Consider the following 22,830-nt stretch of genomic DNA (forward strand, 5'->3'; position numbering starts at 1 on the left):
ATAATAACTTAAACCTACTTCAATGTGTTGTCTCTTTGCTTCTTGGTTGTTTGCTTTTGCTTTGTTTTCTAAGACAGAAGCATATCTCTTCTATTTGAGAGGTTCAGTTCTGCACATCTACATTTCAGTCCCTTACAGGGCTCAGTTAGAGGAGCACTGCATTTCTGTGTCAGCACTGAACTTAACAAAAGTAGAACATTTCTAGGATTCTGGGGATGTGCAATTAAGGATATACTTGAAAACAGACTAGGAAAAGTTAAAGAGAGCTATACTTAACCTAGTTTGTTAAGTATGTTAAATGGCAGAAAGCCATTTGGAGAGTACAGCAAACTGGGATTTTGGCACTTAAATTGTTTTTGTTTATTACATACATCTTTGAACTCAGCATTCAAAACCTCATTTAGAGGAAGACACAATTCTTACCTTCCTCTTCCAGTTTAACATTTCAAGTCACTTCTTGCACTTCCTCAGTGCCAACATAAACAAACAAGACAGCACAGTCAAATGGGTTTACATGGCATTGGAGCTAGAAGTACTATTACTTCCTTAAAAGCATTGTGGATTTGGTGAACATCACATGAGTTAGATGTATGGGCTCATACATCTAACTGATGTCACTGGAAAAGTTGGAAAGGTACACTCATTTAAACTCCAGGAAAGACTGAGCATTTATTTCTCACAACACTGTTACAGTATCACAGTATCACAGTATCACAGTCTCGTGTGGGTTGGAAGGGACCTTAGAGATCATCGAGTCCAACCCCCGGGATTCGAGCCTCCTGTGTAGCAGAGCGGCACTTCTACCACTTGCTCCACAGGGGGGTTTCGAACCCGGGCCGCCAGTGTTGTAAAGCAGCATTCCTACCACTGCGCCACCAGAGGTGCCCATTAGAGCATTAGATGCTGTCTGTTCTACCTTCACCATTTTGTGGTATCTTGACTATTAGATGTTACTGAGAAGATCATTCTATACTAACTTGCTAAGTAGCTGGAGAAATCTATTGGTCAGAAAAAGTAAATATCAAAGTATTGCTTCTGCAGAGGAGCTAAAATGCCCATTTTGACTCTGTGTCTAGGTGAGCCCTGAAAAATGGAAAAAAAAAACCCAGGATGTTTCGTCTGTTTAACAACTACCACCTCGTTGCATTAAAAAGAGGCCTTAAAGTTAATTAAATAGTGTTGTAAAAATGATGCCAAGTTATTTATTAGACATTCTGTAAGGTGATTATTCCTAACACATGGGTGAATTTTCCATAAATGAAGAATTGTTGAGAACTTGTTAAGAAAAATAAAGTCTGTGTTTTTCCTTTTTTGTTTGTTTGTTTTTAATTAAGCTAAATTGTGGACATGAAAAAATAAGCTACAACATTCAGCAACTAAAGAAAATAATTATTTTGGTTTGACATTACTAGGATAAACGTTTGTGTATCTAATTTACTGTAATGAGCAATTAATGACTAAAACATAAAACATTCAATAACAAATATATATATATATATATATTGGGGAATCAGAACTGTTTGGTTTCCAAGTTACATAAGTAACTCTGTAATGTTTATTTGCCTTCAGGTCTAATTACAAAGATGGAATATATTGCTGCTGAGACATAATCAGTTTAACATTTTTATTTTTAATATCAGTTTGGGTATTTATTTCAGTTTGTGGTAACATTCCCAGCACTTCGAACTACTTACTTTCTTGCATAGTTAATTTTTCAACAATCCTTTTTAATTTCAAGATATATTTGTCCTTAAAATTTGTCTAATTACTGAAGGAAATAAACAAACAACCAACCCCCCTAGTATCCCTTAATGCTCCTAAGACCTCTCTAACAATCAATTTACAATTAATTGCCTCAAAGTGTAAGCATCATGACTAAGTTGTTAAACACTGACAGACTGCGCAGAGGCTGCAGAGTTTCTGTCCTTGGGGTTATACTAAACTTGGCTGGACACAGTCCTGGGCAACCAACTCAGCAACGGAGCCATGCCAGCTTTGAACCTAGAGATGAATTCAGCATGATCACAGAACCTTAGAATGGTTTATGTTGGAAAGAACCTGTAAGATCATCTAGTTCCAGCTCCCCTTGTCATGGGCAGGGACACCTCCCACTACACAAGGTTGTTCAAAGCCCTGTCCAATCTGATCATGAACTCCTCCAGGGATGGGGAAACACACAACTTCTCCAAGCAACCTCATCCATTGTCTCACCACTCTAATAGTAAAGAATTTCTTCTGAATATCTAATCTAAATCTTACCTCTAGTACTTTTAAGTCATAGCACTTTATCCTATGACTACACATCTTTATCAGGACCTAGATTTCTTGCAAGTCCTCTTCATAGGAGGCTACAGTGAGGTCTCTCCAGAGACTTCTCTTTTCTAGGCTGAGCATTCTATCTTCACAAGAGACTTTTTCTCAGCCTCTGATTATCGTCATGACCCTCTTCTGGATTTGTTCTAACAGATCAACATCCTTCATAAAGAGTTAGACTAAAATATTAGCATTAACTTTGGGGAAAAAAAAAGTGACACAACAACCTTTTAGCTTTACAGTTACAAATAAGATATGTGTTTTACATGTACAGAATATATCCAAAAAGTAAATTTTATGTTTTTGAACGAATATGTATAAATAATTCTTTTTATATAAACATTTCTTATAAGCCTGGGTTTAAAATTCCTGGCATGAGGAAAATTTCTCTGTAAACTTGTATGGTATCTTTATATAGCACTGTGAACATAAAACTTCTTCTTAAGCTCATTAAACTTTTCAGTGGTTTCAAGTAACTGAAAAGGCATGTGTTTGGCTATGATGAGAAATGTATTTGCAGACAGTGGTTTCCTGATATTATGTTCCAAAAGAGGCAGAATGATTAGAGAAAAAGAATGCCAGTAATATCACCTGGACAGCATTTGGACTACAGACAACATTACTCGGTGAGCTATGAGCAACCTGATAGAGCGTCAGTATCTTTAAATCCATAAAAATAACAATCATCTGAAACAAGGCCATAGACTGCAAGGAACAGTAAGAAAGAAAACTTTCAAATAAAAGTATTTTTGAGCCTTTAAACAGCTGAGAATGGAGGCATTCTAGTTTCTTGAATCACATGATATCTGTTTTGTAGTTCAAAAATATCTTTAAGGAAATATTTCATGTTACATACATTAGGAACAGACTGTGCATTCAAGCTCCAGGATACTGTAGGGTATGTGCCAACTGCAGCTTCCAGAGTAAAAAGCTTCAAGTTAGTATGAATTTTATGCAAGCAATAATGAAAAACTGGACATTGCATGGTATTCAAATGTATTAAGGCATCAAAACAATTAATAGATCCTCTAATAAATATTTAAATTGATTTATCATCATTCCCAGTAAAATCATCTTCTGGATTAAAAACCTGTTCTGAAATATGTAACAGCTGGTGATAGCATGAAATTCACTGCAAAACCATCATTATTTTCAATATAATTAGTTATACAAATGACTAATATTATGTTCTGAATTAAATACTTTGGCAGCTGTAACTAAATATACATCTTAGATTTATTTTCTATTTATACTGAAATCACTGGAAGCAGAAATTCCCTGTCAGTTTTATGTGGAATCTTTAAGAAGTCAAAAGCAAGAGAAAGTTAATCAGATCCTCTGAGTGCTTTTCTAAAAATATAGCATATTATCCTTAGTGTGTAGACTATAATTCTTACTCAAAGCTAATTGTTGGTAGACTAATTCCAGCTTCCATCTTAACTGTGGCAACACTTCATTTTAAATTTTGGATTATTATGTTTGGATTAATTAAAGCACACTGAAATGTAATTAGAAGGAAGTAGAAGTAGAATATAAATACTTGGGAATACCTCGAAATTCTCAGCACATTTAATAACAAAGTCTGATGTGTAAAAAATTATATTCTCATATTTACATAATTTGTCCACATGCTTATATACAAGCTTATGCAAATATATATGCATAAACACATAATATAAAACATAAAACTTCAATTCAATGATATTTTAAAATACTATGATTAAAATGTTTAACTAAAATGTAAAAGTTACTTCCCAGTACAGTGGTTAAATGGTGTCATTATATAATGTAATTAATGGATGTTTTCACAGACCTGGAAAAAAATCAGTTTGAGTGGAAGGTCTTGATACTGTTTCTAAATGGGACAGTTGTGGATTTAACAAATGGACTACTTGGTGGATCAGGAATTAGCTGTATGGTTGCACTCAAACAGATATGGTGATTCTCCCCCTCTACTCTGCCCTCATGCGATAAATCCTGCTGTACTGTATTCAGCACTGGGCTCCTCAGCGTAAAAACTTTTATTCTCAACAAAAACTTTTATTCTCATTTAAAATAGGCTGGGTCACATAACTGGTATTAGAAACACTAGAGCCCAAGCTAAAGACATGTGAAACCCTTGAGCACCCTCATGGAAGAGACAAGGAAGTGCCACATACAAGCTGTGTTTGCCATTTTGGATAACAATATCTAGGAGAAATCAGCATATGCCTCGCTCTTACGTGTAGTTTTAATACTACTTAATTATCCCAGAAGCCTGGGACCAGCTTTGTCTACTCCTTGAGTCTGCAAGCCTTCCCTGCTTCAAAATGAGGGAGAACCTGCACTTCTCACGAAAAGAAGCAGGAGCAGGGCAGAAATACGACAAGGACAGAGCTGCCTTGTACAGGTAATTTCCAGCTCTAGACCTTCTGGGAGGAGTTATGCAGAAATACAGATTATTTTAAGTATTAGGGATAATTATACTCTTGTTGGCTTAGGTAACCATTTGCTTAGAAAAAAAATATTCTAAGAGTCTCTTAATTTAAAAGAAGAGGTAATCCTGCTTGGGAATGATAAGGACCAAAGTCTTAATCAGCTCTGCAGTGGTAGAGAGCTTTGGGACAGAAAGGATTAACTCACCTGCTTTATTTCAAGCTGACTAAGCCAGCAAAAGAGCTCTCTAGAGAGCCTGCTTACGTAATTGAAGGTCTAGCATCATTTAAGTGCTGGACTTAAGTCAGCTGTGTTACGTCTGTCAGGTACCCACAGCGAAGTTCAGGCAGGACAGACAGCTAAGTGTGCAAATTGCACTTCATCACATTCTGTTCTCAGCATCTGCCTAGGGTTTCAGCTACACTAAAAAACAAGGTATTTCTTCTCACTGAGGATAACTGTAAGGAAATACATCAGTTATTGTATACACATCACTGCAAATAGGAAAAACTCTCCTATCTCTCTTTATATAGTCCATGACAAAACACACGTAAGGTGAAGAATTTCATGTAGGACTCAAAACACTATTCTGCATTAAAGCTTAATAAAAAATTACAAAATGGGATCAAATTTGTGTGTAGGAAAAGATGGTAGCAAGGTTGAAATATTGCAAAGTTTACATCAGGTAGCATATTATATTGAAAATATTTCAAAGATATTAAAGACTAAGAGGAACTTTTCCACTCTAGACAATATTTTTTATCTTTAGCGTTCTAAGCTATAATTACAAAACAGTTTTACTTCTCCTCTCACATATCTTTTTGCAGTCTTCAAGTGAAAAGTTTAAATAAGCAGATTGCTGCTTGTCTATATATGCATCAGAGAATGCACTTATTGTCATAAATATTAGGCAACACATCTACAGCATAGATGGAAAGTGAAAATGAGAATAGATACATCTCAAAATTTAAAAGTGAATGTAGTGAATTATTAATGGATCAAAAATCTTAACTCATAAAAGCCGATTTTTATGTGAATACATAAATACACTGTGATGAGTCCAGTTTGCATTTGTCATCTCTATTTTCTAAAAATGTTCACCAAAATATTACAAGATCTGGCTCTATCAATATTTTTTCACTGTTCTTTATATTGAAATGAAACACACTGCTGTATTTTTTTTCCTCCTGCCTGCTCAAAACTCCTATTTCAACAGAAAAATATTAAAATTATGCTTTACTTACTTTAAATAAGTAATTTTTTATTTATATATGTATGTACACTGTAAGCATCCAATTTCTCCACAAGGTGGAGCTCAATTACAACATTACAAGTAACATCTTGGAAAGTGGTTGGCCCTTTAAGATTCCCTTGTAAAGTAACCGTCAAATCTAAGAATGGTAAAACAGTCCTATTCTTATGGATATCAGAAATGTCTGCAGAAAACTCTACTTGTATCCTACAGTGGTTAATCCAAAACCAGTGTGCAAGTTGTAAATTTTAGTTTTAAGCCTCAGACATTCTTTTGTTGCAATAACAATGTTTTACTAATATTTCATATTTAGGCCTGGAATCCAGTACTTACATAACAGAAGAATGTAATGCTCTGCCATTCAGGGAGAGTTCTGTGCTGTGTGAATACAGTGTTTGTATATTTCACCATTTAGAAAAGGAGCTTGGCTGTTTATATAAAACCAAAGTACATCAGAATTACATCCTTAAAAACATGAATCACTTAGAATTTTCCTCTCAGTGCTGTACTTTATTAATGGTAAAAACAAGGGTTGCTGTGTTTCCCCATAATAATTATTTGACTGTCTGTCTATTGAGAGGTGTCTACACTGGGTTAGCTCTCCCTATACAGGTAGCTCACACAAGAAGTGCAGTCTTCCATAAAAGTACCTGAGAATCAAGGAATCACAAGTTGGATGGAAATGTCTTATGAAGGCCTTTGGGCCATCCTCCTATACAGTCAAAGCAAGGACAACTTCATGTAGGACTCGTTAACAGTACACTCAGCTTTGTTAAAGACAATGTGTGCTGTCCTGGTAAGTACACAGGCTATGTATTTCCTGTATTTGAATATAATGTTTAGTGGAAACATCCATTTTTCAGGTATAAAGCAGAGTGTTGGCACACACCTATTATGTGAAATACCAAGCAAATGTAAAATCTGTGGAATTAGGTCAAAATGAGATGAAAAGCTTTTAAGTTTCAATTTTAAAAAATCATCCAAAAGCCCACCCTGATAAGTAAGCTGCTTTGGTACATCTTCCATGGAAGGAATATTATAGACAACAAGATTTTTGTATCATGGCAATTGTGTCAGCTATAGGAAGTTTAGGAAGTAGAAACCAGGTATAAGTAAGGAAACCTCATTCAGCATTGTAACAAACTTTAAAATGGCTGAATACATCATGACTTAAGTTCAGCATCGTACATTTTTGGCTGTTGGATTAGTTTGCTTCTACGAGCACTGTTTGTGAGATCTGGTGTAAACCGGATCCAGAAGCATGAGCAAGCTTAGTCATCCCTTTCCTCCTTCCTTGAAACATTTTGCTGGCTCTCAAATGTTGCAGAGCTTTCTACCAGCTAGCATCCAAAGGAATAATTAAATAAAGTAAGTCACCTTTTCACAACATTGCATCTGTGTTCTTTACCAGCCCTATTTCACTGAAAATTTATAGGTCTGTCACCTAGGGCTTACATATATACGAATATATTCATTTTCATTCTGAAGGAATATCTATGGTCCTCTCACATTTTACTTTTAGATCTGTAGCTCTTACATCTCTACAGGCTCATTGTTCTTACCTTTTTTCTTTTCTTCCCTTTGTTTTTCTCTTTCCTTTCAAACAAATGCATCAGTCCAACACAGTCCATCTACCTTAATTTTGTAATCACACCTCTGATATTTTATTTCCTTTACTATTTCTATCCTGCTTGCTGATTAAAACCATCTCACTTTTCTGCACCGTACTGCTCATGCATTGGTCCTACAATTTCTGTGTCTGCATCCACTGTTTTACTTTTCCTCTCTTTGAACATTTCCTCCACTGAACAAAAAATAGCAAAATATAATGGAATGAAATCAGTGTTGTATGCTGGATTTGCTACCACTGAATTTCCAGTTTACAGAGACCTGGATCCTTTCATCTAATCCTTGCATCTTTGCAGCTACCCACTGTACACCAGATCAGGCTGTTGGTGTGGAAACACCTTTACACTCTCTCAGTTCTTCTTTCATTTTTACCATTTGCAGAAAGTCTCCTCATTTCTCCACCTACTGTAATATACCATCACTGCAAATCAGAAATCAGATTTCAGGTTCCATCTCTTCTTCTTCTTTCAGCCTTCTGCACTTGTCCTTGGCTCCTCTGTTAATGATCCATTTAGTTCCCTTTCACTGTCTGTTCTGTTGTTATTTGCTGTGTTGCTTTTCTTCAGCTCTCTGACTTGCCAATATCTCTGTCCTTTATATATATATATTTTTTTTCTGATTCCTCTCCGGCTTGCTTTTCCTTGTTCCAGCTACCAGCTAATCTCTTTCATCACTGATCATTCAGGTACACCTTCTTCACTTGTGATGTCGCAAAGCAATTCCTTTTGACAGCACTGACAAGTGCCTTATGATTACACATTTTTGGAATTTCTTTCATTTCTTGAGATGAAGCAGATATGTATTTTTTTAATATGCATATCTACATAGGCTTTACAAAATACTTTCTCTCTCAATTATGGAGATCAGTGATGAGCATGTTCCTGTATGATACATAAAACATGTATCCTGTAGGATACATGAAACATGTTTTCTGCTTCTATTTTTGATGTAGATCACTCTCTACTGCTATCTGATTCTGGAAAAGGAGGTATTTCACAACCCAAACACAAAGGATTTTACAGATCCTTAGGGCAAGGAGCAAGGATATCAGTCTCTGCACTTGATGTATCCATTATATAATAAAGGTCAGAGCACATAAATATTCTCTTTTACTCTAAGGTTAGTGTTCCATTACACCATTTTTTTTCCTCCTATCCTCTACTTATCACATCCACAGTGGGGTATTTAATTTGCTAATGTTAGGGAGAACAGCTTTGAAGATGTAGATATCTTTATTTATAAAATTTAGCACATCATAGAATGCCTTACTATGTGTTATACCAAAGAATACATCACAAAATAAATGGCATTTTTTTCACAGAAAATAGGAAATCTGGGTAAGAATAAACTCAAGATAGAAAATAAATTAATTGCAGAAGAACTCAATTGGCTATGGGATAAAGTTGAGCTCTGATCTGTATATTATCTTTAGATAGCTAATTCTTAGTGAACATTACAGAGAAAACTAAACTAAATTCCACTAGTTGCACTGGATTCATGCCCAAAAGTTAAGAAGTTCAATGCTTAGTTCAAATCTGAGGGTTCACTTTTTAAGTTAAGCTTTGTCTGAAATTATTCAGAAGACATAACTGAAGACGATATACAATTAATTCCACATCATGCAGTCAATGAAAGAGAAAGCTATATTACAGAAACTGAAGAATAAGAACAGAGATATATGCTCTTTTAAAGTTTCATGAAGTTTTGAAACAGACTCAAGTTCTAAGTTGTCCAGTTAGCAGGGAGTGAAGTAGATACTGCTGTATCATTTAATAGATAATAAATAATGCTGTTATCACTTAAAAGTAGTCAGAATATATTAATTAGCTCACAGATGGTGCATTTGGTTGATATAGGGGGCATATGTAAATAAAGAGGAGGATAACTATATATATTTTTTAAGTTTCAAAACAAACAAAAATTAAAAAACACCTACACCTTATAATAAATTATATATTTTTAAAATTAAATGTATACAACTGAGCAAGTGAACACAAAATTATTTTTAAGTAGTTTATTAAATCTACAATTGCTCACATGCTACTGTTAAACTTACTGTGGCAACATTCATACGTTGTATGACTATACACCATCACCTGGATAAGTTAAAACTGTAAGAAAAATATATTTTTAGCTTCAAATAGTGTCAGTGTGGAAAATCACTTTATTTTTAACCATTTCTCTATCTTTCTGTTCTTGTCTTTTCCGTGTCAAAAACAAAACAAAACAAAGCAAAACAACAAAAAACAAACAAACTAACTAAAAACAACACCAGAAGAATCAGAGAAGAATGGGATTCAAAATCAAATAAAAATTAACTTTAAGCATAGCAAGATCTTGAATTCCATCTGAGGAACAGAATATTTTTGATTCGCTGACAAAGTTTTAGTCATGAGTGGGAATAGGCATAATTTGATCTTAATGGAAGATCAAATGCTTGGTTGCAGGTGGGTAAATAGCCCTCAAGTTCACATTTTACCTTACAGAAAGCCTGTGTCAAACTCCATTTCATATTTGCCAAAACAAACAAAATCAACAAAATAATAACAAATGGAAACAAAAGTACCTTTGACAGTACATTTTAACTTGGGCTAATAAACAGAGTAGTGTGAAGCTCCTTAGTGTTAGAAATAGGAATGAACAGAGGTAATCTCCTAATTTTTTCTCATCAACATACATAGATTTTGTTGGCAAAAGTCTTGGTTGCATTTGTTACTCCACACTTGTAAAACCCAGAGTTTGATGGAAAGAGGCTGTAGGAGGGGAATGGTGTAGGAAAGGAAGATGGAGAGTCACAGGGTAGCCTGTACTGTATCTCTGACAGACAGAGTGATACCCAATTATTCATCATTTTCAGCAGCATAGCAATTCTCCAGCATTTTGCATTGAGTCAGCTGGTCTCTCTGAACTACCTTGATTAACAAGCACCCACTTAGACCCTGCTAGAGCTGGAACTTCCCAAAGCAGTGGGGAGAGCTTGCTCTGCTCATTAGATTTGTAATAATCTGAAATGTATACTTCTCAGCAGGCCTCCAATTGCTTTTGCTAAAAGTGTATGAATAAAAATAATCAGAAATCACACTGACCTTTTATTTGGTCATTGTTTATATTGATTTTATATGCTTATAAAATGTCAAAATCATTTGTTTGGATCACAGAACAGCAAATGGTAAGGAGTAGAAAATAGAAAACAGAATCCATTCCTCTTTCAGTTCTCATCCTTGCTGTGCTATGGCCTCCTCTGTGGCTGCAGGGGGATGGCCTGCTGCTTGGTGGGCCTCTCTGGGCTGCAGAGAGCTGCTGCTATGTGCCTGCAGCTCCTTCTGCACTGCCAGCACTGGTGCTGGCAGGGCTACTCTCTCATATCCCTCATCCTTCTCACCCAATTGCTGTTCCATGGCATTACATCCTTATATCAGCTCTACCAGCATTGCTCACAGCTCAGCTCTGGCAGCAGTGGGACTCTGTTGGAGCAGCTGGAGCTCTGATCTGACATGGGGCAGTGCTGGGCTTTGTTCACAGAGGCTGCCCTGCAGCACCCCCAGTATCAAAGCCTTGTCACCTAAGTGACAGTAATTTAGTTGTTCTTCAGTTTTGATGTGAATTGAACTCATTGTTCACAATAAGACAAATTCTCATTGATAATACACATAATTAATAAATTATAATTGAGCATTCTCCAAGAAAAATTAGGCGAAAGTCTCCTAGTAAAATGTGTCATGAATTCCATGAATGTAGCAGGGGATTCCAAGGATGTAATAGTATTTGGAGAGTTTATATACTTCTTTCTTCAGTATAGTAATAGCAGATGCTACTGGCTTTGGTTAGATATGTTTCAAATGTAAGATCAGTCTTCAGATGATCAAAAAGCTGAAAATACAAGTCCTTTCTACTGCCTGATTTTATCAGCATGATAACTTTTTCCTCTGTGATTTCATTCTTGGCTTGTCTGCATTCAGTACTACCTACTGCAGAAACAGAGCCATCTTCCCTCATAACACTTATTCCCACGTGAATAACAGTAAAAACAGTAAATAATTCTGTAAATCAGAGAATTACTGAATGTTTTTTTTTAACACTTATTCCCACGTGAATAAGTGTTAAAAAATCATTCAGTAATTCTCTGATTTACAGAATTATTTACTGTTTTCTCTACTTTTACTGTTGACTTGGGGTTTTGCTTGAAAAATTGAACACTGAATAGACATACCCCTTTCAGCCATGTGGAAAAATATAAATAGAAATATATGTAAATAAATGACTACTGAAACAAATAGCAATTGATCTGATTGTTTCCATTATATGAAAAAAAAAAATAAAAATTAAAATGATGTTGTTTAGTGAATGAAGTAGGAAAATCCTTCTTGTTTTTATGTTCAGATTATATATTAAAAAAATATATTGTTTGTTACTTGAGAGCTCAGTGTATGGAGTAAACATGAAATAAGTACATAGTGTTCAGAAGCAGTGCTTCTGTTAGATGTATGAGTGCTGCTCTGGAACAAATGGCTTCTGTTTCACAATGCTGGCCCATGATATCAGAGGCAGATGTTAGCAGAATAGCAGTAGAAACTGAACCTTCCTGTCATTATACCATTGCATGTTGTTGCTGTGTGATGGCAGATAGCAGCAGAGGGGCAGTCTGACAAATGGGGTCTGACATGGAAGTGTTTTTGAAGCAAAGGTGGAATTAAATACCTCCATGCAGAAAAAAAAATGGTACCTGTTGATATTCATCAACATTTGGAGACCAAACTGGTTGAGAGCAGTGAGGTGCTGGGTGATGCATTTCTGCAGTGGTGACAGCAACTGTGTGTCACTTCTGCTGGTGCAGATAGTTATGAGTGCAGCATACAGGCTCCCATTCATCGCTGGTGAAAATGCATAGATAATAGTGGTGACTATGCTGAAAAAAATGAATTTTGTAACTGAGATTTTGTCTAACAGTGTTACTGTACTCAGTGTATCTGTAGTAGTTTCCTTGGAAATAAACAGGAAGCATTACTTTTGGAGCCATCTGCATAGCTCAAACACGTCTTGGGAGAAATCCCCTTCTTCAGGATGATACCTCAGAGAAAATAAATAAAGGAACACTTCTGCATAGAGGGTCGTAAGTTACATGTTGCAAATTTCCCATTAAAACAAACAAACAAGCATACAAAAAAGCATACAAAAACTGAATTATCTTGGTTATCATAATAAATCCTGATTTTCTTTACTGTTATTGTGTTTCTACTTTAAATTGGGGGAAAAAAAAATAAAATCATGAAGGTATGATGTAAATAACTGTCAACAATCAGATTAAAAGAGAACGAGATTTCACCCCAACATTCCTAAAGATAACTTTCCAGAAATATGTGGGAGAAAAATATATCCAACTATATGCTGAATTTTGGTTTATTTTCATTATTCAAAGTTTAAATGTTTTGGGGTTGTTTTTTTTTAAATTAATTTTTCTGTAGCATTTTTTACCTTTCTTTTGAATAATACATAGCAGGGGCAGCAGATAGTATGAGGGATGGATATTAAATTGGAGTCTCACAGATAATGAACAAATAATAGTTATTGTAAAATGCTTTGCTATTCAAATTCTATCAATATAATTATTTTAATGGAATTCAAATACTCAAATACTTTCTGAAATCAGCCCAAGAAATACAATGTTGTATAATCAGGTACAGCTGACAGGAATGAATTAGTGTATTTGCTTGAATAAATTTCAAGTCATTGTTGCACCATGTATTTCTGCTATCAAATGCTTTTAATGAACCTGAAAGTTATAATAGAAAGAGGATACATAAATGAAAACAAGGTTACATGTTAAAAGAAAAAAAAAAAAAGTTAATAACACATAAAATGACAACAGGGCATGATTTAAAGTATGACCTATCTATCTCCTATGCTTCCTGTCCACCCACGGGCCACACAGGCAACACTACAACACCAGACCACCAGGGTGGATAACCCCAGCATAGCAGTCAGCCTTCATGAGGTGTGGGAAAATCCTGGTTGTAACCCAACCAGAGCTGGTTTTGTTTAGACACTTAATTGTCTTAGTTTTTACTTAAAGAAACACTGAAAAGCTGATTAGGTGCATTATTTCAGTGCATCAATGCTAGTTTTAGCACTAAGTGTGATGACAGTAACCTATCTTCTTCAATAAAATGGTCTTCAGGTTATCTTGGGAAATAAATCATCTTGTTCATAACCCCATCCATCTAACTGATCTTTTCCCTTCCTTCTAGTTATTATAGAATCATAGAATGGCTTCGGTTGAGAGGGACCTCAAAAATCATCTAGCTTCAACTGCTCTGCCATGGAAAGACTTGCTAACCACTAAATCAGTTGCTAGATCCGTCTGCCCAAGGCCTCATCCAACTTGACCTTGAATATCTTCAGGCATGGGGAAATCACTTATCTGGGTATACTTTTCCAGCAGCTCACCATCCTCTCAGTAAAAAATTTCTCCAACTTCTGATCTAAGCCTCTCCCTCTTGTCTTATCAACCTCTTCCATGTAAACATTTGATTCTCTTCCTTCTTCTCTTTTTTTTTGAGACCAGTTTGGAGACAAAATAAGCATGGGGCTGATAAATGATAAAGTGGACATATGTAGTTAATATTATTTTTACTCTAAGCGTTACTATCACATAAGGGATGTAGGCAATTTAGGGTGGTAAAGACAGAAATCAGAAGGAATTGTGAAAACACCCAATGGAGTCTGAAGGTACTGCCAGAATGGGTGGAGACTGGTCTTTCTAGTTAATCATTGGTCCTACAGCTATTTTAGCTCTTACAGCTCTTCCTATTTTCATATTACAGAATATTACAAATTACTTCAATGGAGTAGTACTTACTCATTAAAGCAATGCCAACAGAGAATTTATTTTCTTCTTGATTTTAAAGGGAGATGTCCATCTCCATGTTTTTAAACTCCTCACAATTATTTATGTATATATATAGACACATGCATTTTTTTCTTTATTTGCAATGAAATTTTCTGGGGCAGAAATGCAGACATTTTACCTATGCACTACTTAAGAATTCACACTATTGCATTGTAATGCATTAATCAACATTATTGTCAGTTTATCTTAAGTAATTTAACATTTATGATGCAAGCCATTAGTAATAATTCCTTACTCTTGGGAAGGGGCCAGCTTAACCACTGCCAACATATTCTAGTTTCAATAACTATTAAAAAGAAAAATAAGAATTCCTTTTCATACACTTGGTGATTCATAACAGGAATGCGTGTCATTGTTAAAAAAAAAAAAACACCTGAATGCATAAACACTAAAATACAGCAATATATTTAAATGTATACCTAACACAATATATTTAAATATACTCCTAATACTGAGCTATTTTAGATTAGACAGGAGAGTCCATAAAGCTAACAGCATTAGTGTCAAGAAAAAAAAAATGCTAATACAGTTCATAACGATTACATTTTCAGAGTGATTCAAATTAGATTCAAGAATGATAAAAATAGCTATTTTGAAAAGTAAGCCTGCACATGGAAGGCCACAGTAGGCAGCTGACAGAAATTACCTGTATGCATTTGGCACGAAAGAGTAGATTCTTAGAAGATATTGGAAGCAGTGAACATCAAAACAGTATTAAACAATCAAATAAATAAAATTTCATCTAAAAATACTTGAGGCTATGGTTTACAAGCCTTTTTGGTTCAAAAGATAAAAATGTTGGAAAGATGGGATAAGTCACATTATATAGTGCTGCACTTCCAACACTTTAGCTAGGTTTTCTGAAAACAACTAACCAACCAAAAACAACAAAAAAACAGCAACAAAATCACACCCAAACCTATACCTCTTCATCTGTTAAATGTCCTTGGAGCACATGCTTTGGAACTACAAGCAGAAAAATTTAAAGATAACATGTTGCAGGCAAAAAAACCAAACCAAACCAAAACCAAAACAAAAGTGTGCACACACACACACAAACAAACCACAAAAAGAAAAACAAAACAAACAAACAAACAAACAAAAAATCCCACTCTTTTGGAGCCACAAGTAGATATATACACATAATTAGGGTGATCAATATTAGACGTTTGCACTGAGAGAAATTTTATGAAGGAGGTACTGAATCTTTGACTTATGCCTTATCTGCTGGCATAGCAGTGACCTTTAGAGAGGTTTTAAAGGCTGTGTGTATGTGATCAGTAGTCTTTGATCTTTTTACAGGCGGGGCTTTTAAGATTGTTCAAAGAGACAGAAGGCAACACAAAGTAACCAAGGCTACAGCTATACCTCAAGTTAATACCAAATATATCTGAAATACTTTTGATCTCCTTATATGGGTGGATAAAGAGGACTGAAAGCTAGAATGGAGTCATTGGTTTGATTTTCAGATTTTGCTAGTGGATCAGTTACTTGAAAAGGCTCTTGGAAGCCTGAACATACTAGTTTGGATTAGCTTGGTGACCTATCAAAGCTTTACTGAAATCTCCAAGTATATCAGCCAACCAGTCTGGTGTAGGAATCTGCACTTCTGAACTATGGACTTAACAATGTTCATTCTTCAATAACTATTCATCATCCAAAGTGAAAATTCAAATTTTGCTACCAAGATCAGTTAAGAAATAGATAGGCAGGTTAGCATAAAACAGAGAATACAATGTACTTTATTTTTAGCCTTTATATATGTCAGTAATAATTTGCCACAAAATCAGCAATTAATCTTGCAAAATGATCTAAGTTTTTGATGTCATCATAATACTGGCACAAATATTTAGATATTATCCACCAACTTTATTTTGCAACATAAATACTTTTCAGCATAAGATGGTAAATATTCTTTTCTGTTTGGGGTGTGGCAGAAATGTTCAACCTTTGTGAGAACATGATGTGGTTTGACAATAATTTTCTTATTTTAAGTATGGAAAATGAAGCCATGTTCAAAAATATGCAAAGCAACAATTCATGTATCTCTGGGCAGTGTCAGATTAGTTTGTGTGCTCAGCAGGAATTGAAGGCTCTTCCAACATAGTTGTTTAGAATAATTCATAGATAATGTACAAAAATATTAATTTGAAAAACAGCCAGTAACTATACAGTAGGAAAAATAACAATTATAATAAATGGTGTATTCAACTAAATGAGTGAACATCTTTGAAATTACATGGTCTTGATGTTCTCTTTCCACTATATTTCATGTTTGGGAAGCATACATTCCTTTGGCCACTAACTTCACACTGACTTCTAGCTCTAAAATTTTGATTTAGCCCAACAAAAGCCTCTAAATTGTTTTCCCATCTGTCATCTGAAGAATGTCTTCTTACATGTCAGATGGAGTCATCCAAAATCGCTACTATTTTCTTCAAAAATCATCCTTCCATTTATAAAGATATACACTAAAATCTTCAGGATCTTTTTCTGGTAAACTTCAGGGGCATGAATTCTACTGATAAAATGTAAGGGAAATTAAATGCCAGTGCAACTTATGCAGGTATCAGAAGATTAAAATAATCATATGACATTGAAACAGTCCCATTTCAGAAAGAAAGATGTCATTTCAGTTATTCATGAGGAAGCCATAAATTGATACAAATATATCTCTGAAGACACTTCGATCTTCCAATATGTGTAATAGGACCAGTATGAATCTAAACTTGAGAAAATGAAATACAAGCTATGAATTCACACCCGTTCAGTGGAAATTAACTGTTGCTTTTCAGGTGCTTGACAATTTCTCTATGCCAAGCATTATATCACAATTATTTTGTTAGAATTTGACAGGACACATTCCACAAATGGGAGTCTTCTTCACTTTGTTAACAGCAATTTAAGGGCCTGAGAATATATATAAAAGAAGAAAACACTACCTTTTCTGTATCCTTTCTCAAGATTGTATCCTCTAATATTTCTGGAATAGCAGTTGATACTAGCAGTGCACTAGTGTGATGGCTATGAGACAGAGAAAGGGCCTGGCTCCTGGCACTGTATTTTCTGTAGTTAATGTTGAAAATAATTCTATAAATAAATGGTTGGTCTGACCCAATAAAACACATCTTTTTTTCAGATGTTCTCTTGCACAGTTGCTGCCTGTATTTTTATCTGTGGGCTCCATTTTCTCTTCTTGCTGTTATAATAGGTTACAGTAGCAACTTCACAGACTTCTCTCATCATGCAGCATTTTTATGAAACATAGCTTGCTAGAATGAAGTCTTTCTGTGTTTGATAGGCACAGTAATTATTGCTAGAAAGACATAAATATATAAAGACATTGATAATAATAATTATAATAAAAATAATGCAATCAAGCACTATGATAAAAATCAAGACTAAAAAAAAATTTTATAAGTGACAACATGCTCTTATCTCTTATTGTATGACATTTTTTACCACAGAGTTTTAAGCAGTTATGAAAAATAATAATAATAATAATAATAAAAATCAATGAAATAGATCAAATATAATAAAAATATCAATAGTTCACCATGTCCATGTGGAAACAATATTAATAAATGTTCTATCATAGATATCAGTTTAAGTTAATTCCTATGTTTGGCTTAGTTTTGAAAACTACCAGCAAGGTTTTAAAGAAAAGATTCATAATAGTCAAATTAAGAATGTAAGATTACAGACCAGGTCCTTCTCTGCAAAGCTTTTTCCAACAGGTCATCCCCTGACCTGCACTGATGCATGTGTTTATTCCTTCTCAGGTGCAAGACAATACAGTTGCTCTTGTTGAACCTCATCAGATATGATACAGGACTCAAGAAAAAGAAAGGGATCTGAGAGATCTGTTAATGTCAACATAATTCTGATTAAGTTTTCCAAAACTGAAGCTGTAGATCCTTCAGTAAAAAATGCATTGATTTCAATTACTGTATTGGAGAAAATCAGATAAAATTCCAATGCCTCACAAAACAACCAACAAAGTAAAAAAAAAAAACAAAACAACCAAACAAAAAACCACCAACAACAATCCACAGTGCGAATATGTATGTACTCTGTGTAACTCACATGCATTTGTTACTCATTCATTATGTTCATCATTAAGGTTCCTACTTTTTTTTATTATTATTTTGTAAAAATTAAACAATCATTAACATTATTCACCTATCAGTTTCAGAAATAGCTTAATGCTAATTGTTTGCCACAATTTTAATGTGAATCTAGTCTGGAAAAGTATATTAACTGGAAGAGATAAAAAATTTACCATAGACCTTGGGGAGGCAAGGAGTGGGAAACCAACATGAAAAAAAACTACAGCAATACACAGTGAGTTTCATTAATTTCACCTTACTTAGATATACCTAATAAAAAGCCCAATTGATTACTGCCTAAGAAGGTATCTAGTTTTCCTATGAAGCCTGTGAAAAAAACAGAGTTATCTATACTATGACCTGACAATGCTAATGGTCTCCTCAGGACGTATGAAGATCTTTTCAGATGTATTTGTTAAAACAGCCTCGATGTTCAGATATATCCAGGTACCCATATTATAAATGTCATAAGAGTTGATTTCTGTCAGATTAATAACTGAAGTTAAATTGAAGTTAAATGAAGAGCAAATACCTAGTGCAATGAACTAATTGTTACTTTAACATAGGCAACTAAAGAAGGAAAATGAGATACAAATTATAATGCTGAACTTTTAGAATAATTCTTAATGTATTTCTAACATGTGAGAAGAGACAGTCATCTCCTAGACAATTTTTTGGCAATCTCTCTACTGAGTGTGGATCATTCCCAGTATAGCTGTTTGGATGTAACCGCATTTTTACAGATAAGAGAGCTTTCCATTATGGTCGTAGTTTCTCCTTGCCAGCTGGGCTCTTTGTAAAACTCCAAAAATATTTAAGGTATGGTAGCCAACAATTCTTGCAAAGAGCTTAGTCGATATGCTGGAATCCATTGGAGAATGTCTGACTGAATGCTAGCATTTAGATAACTCATGTAGGCGATTTTCAGGGTAAGTGACCACTGAAAGATTGATCTTCATAAGATGGTCAGAACAGCAGAAAATAAGAATGATGAAGGGTAGGCTGTTGGAAAGAGCAACTCAGTCAATCAATAAGAAATAAAGAAAAAAAACGTCAGCCTTTCAAGTAAAGTTACCTGGCTTCCTTCATACATTATTAGTCACAGTTAAAGGGTATTAATTTTTAATAAAAGAAAAAAAAAAAAAAAAAAAAAAAGTAAAATTAACAACTGTCCACTCCTGAGGGCTAAATTAACTGATAATACTGATAATTCCACAATCAGTTGTTGAAAAAACTTGTGTTTAACACAAGTGCTAGTGAACTCTATTATTTACCTTCAACTTGTTACCTTTACAGAATATCTTAAAGTTTGTTTTCCAATTTATAACAGCACTGCATTACTACATGGTTTGCTGATTACTTACTTCTCTGTAAAAAAGTGGTCCCAGCTCTGTATATGAAACTAAAATTCATTCTGATATGGCAATCTCTATATAATACCTTGAGAAACAGGATTGATTTTAACATATTACCTTATTTTCTGGCTAGAGGTACAGAGTGGTTATCCAGTTTTCTATGCCTGAATACCAAGTGGAAATTCTCAATCACTATTGCTTAAAAAAATGTGTTTCTGTAGTAAAGCCTTACACTAACAGCCATTAATCCAGTAATATTTAATGTATTAAAAGGATTACAATACACTGGAGAATTAAGAGAGGATTTCTCAATTACCCAACTCTGGATAATTCAGAAGGTGAAAATTATAATTCTACTCTCTTTAGTGATTTCATTAATATTCAGACAATACTTATCCATGCCATGCAATTAAAGCTATATCAGGTCCATCTTTGTTTACCTCATCTTCCTACCTTTCTCCACTTACCAGTTCTAGGCTACTAAATTTCTTGCTGAAATAAAGACAGCATTGTAAAACTGTCATTTGATACCTGGTAAATTGCTGCCCATGTACAAACACAAATAAACTGCAGTGAATATAAAAGTGGTGCTTGTTACTTTTTAAATAATGCCTAAGAAGCAACGGGCAAAGATTATAACTATTAGAAAGTAATTATACCACAGATAAGCATTACTGATCTCAATCCATTATGTATTTAGTTCCAAATGGCCTATAGAGAATTACCCACTTTCTTGACAGCTGAAAGTTATTAGTTTTGTTATTGATCATACCAGTTTATAATACTAGTAGAGCATAGGTAGGGCTTTACTACCACATACATACAATGTGCATAAAACCTTTACTTTTAATCTGCTAATTGAATGCTAAATTGATAGAATAAATTTCTATTTCAATTTCTTATTGCTTTGCTAAGACTAAAAATATTAATTGTTCAGAAGTGTCTTAAGAGTGGAAAGTATGCTGCCTAGGCACATCTGAAATTCCACATAGGAAAGGCAAAATCTTAAACAAACATCACCATAGCCCATCTGTTTCTCGCACAAAACTGAATATAAACTGCATTTGAATAAAAAACTGATAGGAGAACTGATGCAAAGTCTTCCTTGACAGGCCTCATTTCAGAGGTAGGCGTTGGAATTTACCTGTACTGGGTATGACTGTGGTGGAATTCATTATCTTCCTCACTGTCCATGTGGTACTGTGTTTTAGACTGGTGACAGCACTAATAGCACGCTTTGCTTACTGATGCTTTAGGTACTGCTGAGCATCAAGGCTCAATCTGTACTCCAGCAAGTAGGGTGAACAGGAGGGTATGAGAGCTGACAAAAGGGATATTCCATAGAACAATAAAATATCATGTTCAGCAATAAAAGAGAGGGGAATTTTTAGCAAGTTGTAATCATTCAGAGACTGGATGGGTGTGGTGCAATGCTCCTGAGTGACTGCTTTAGCATATTTTCTTCCCTTCCCTTGTACTTATTTAACTATCTTGATCCACAGTTTCATTTTTTTCACTTATGTCTTTCTGATGCTCTAACCTATATTGCTGGGGAGGACTGTGTGAGGAGGTGAATGGGGTTTCATCATTCACTTCAAACAGGAAAACCCTGCCCTCCTAACAGTTCCTCTAATCAGTTAATTGGTCCCAGCTTCTCCCAGACAACAGTGATAAAGGAAGAAAGGTTCCTTAAGAATAACAGGATTAACAATGCATATCAATGGAACCTCCTGTCCAGCCTTAGAAGCAAACAGACACTGCTTGCTCTTTGTCTCACACTCTGGTCTTTCAGGGTTTCACAGTGAGAAGGTCTATCAGAGTCTGATACGCTCTTTGGTGATTTGCACAGTTACATCCTCCCTCACAATCCTTTTCACAGTTCTACAAGTCAAACTGATGATGTTCACAAATAATTGTCATTCATATCACTGTATTCTGGCCTCAGTGAAATGCAAAGCAGAAGTAAAGATGCAACTCTAACATCAGGTACAAAAAAATCTGCCCAGAGATTTTTGTTCATCTTTATCATTTTTTATGACATCCATGTTTCTGTCTCTTAGAATCCTCAATATTTTTCAGATATCCCTAGAAACAATTTTTATGTGTGATTCTACTACTAATGTAACATTCCCTATCATATTAAACATGAAGATTAATTTTTCACAGATACATAGGTCACCTGAAAGTAACAAGTCCTGATTATTTCCACGGAAAATACAACTGATTAAAAATAATAACAATAAGAAAAAAATATAAATAAATAGTAACACTATTTGATAGAGCAAATTCTCAGGTATGCATTTTCACCAGCAATGAACAACAGCCTGCATTCCAAACTCATAAAAATTTGCATCAGCAGAGGTGATGCAAATTTGATGGTGATACCATGCCATTGCTGAAATACACCCCACCACTTCACTGTGCTCACATCCACTGTTTGATCTCCATAAATATTCAGCAAGAACTGATAATGTCATTGGGTGTCATTTTTTCTGCATGGAGGAATTCCATGATGCACCTTTGCTTCATACACACTTCCATGTCAGATGCAGTCTTGTCAGACCACCCCTCAGCTGCCATCTGTCACACAGCAATAACATATAATGGAATACTGATGGGAAAGTTTAGCCTCTACTGCCATACATCCACTCCTGACACTGTGGACAATATAATAATTGTATCTATAAGTAATAAGAACAAGTTAATTTTATTCCTTCATTCTGATTTGACTCCTTCTGGATTACCTTATAGGAAAACTGAAATGCTTAATTTGGCATTAATATCTTATGCTCAGTTATGAAAAAAAAAGATCCAGAACTGAGTATGAGACATAATTTATATGACATACAA

General features: G+C 34.8%; 1 long non-coding RNA gene across 1 annotated transcript in view; it reads left to right on the forward strand.

The window, feature by feature from the left end:
* LOC107309915 (uncharacterized) overlaps positions 1 to 22,830 on the forward strand; it is an 88,809-nt gene that overhangs the window by 13,642 nt on the left and 52,337 nt on the right. The gene's annotated exons all lie outside the window — the stretch shown is intronic.

This window comes from Coturnix japonica, chromosome 2 (assembly GCF_054131305.1).
Source record: "Coturnix japonica strain WE chromosome 2, WE-NBRP24, whole genome shotgun sequence".
Classification (NCBI taxonomy): Eukaryota; Metazoa; Chordata; class Aves; order Galliformes; family Phasianidae; genus Coturnix; species Coturnix japonica.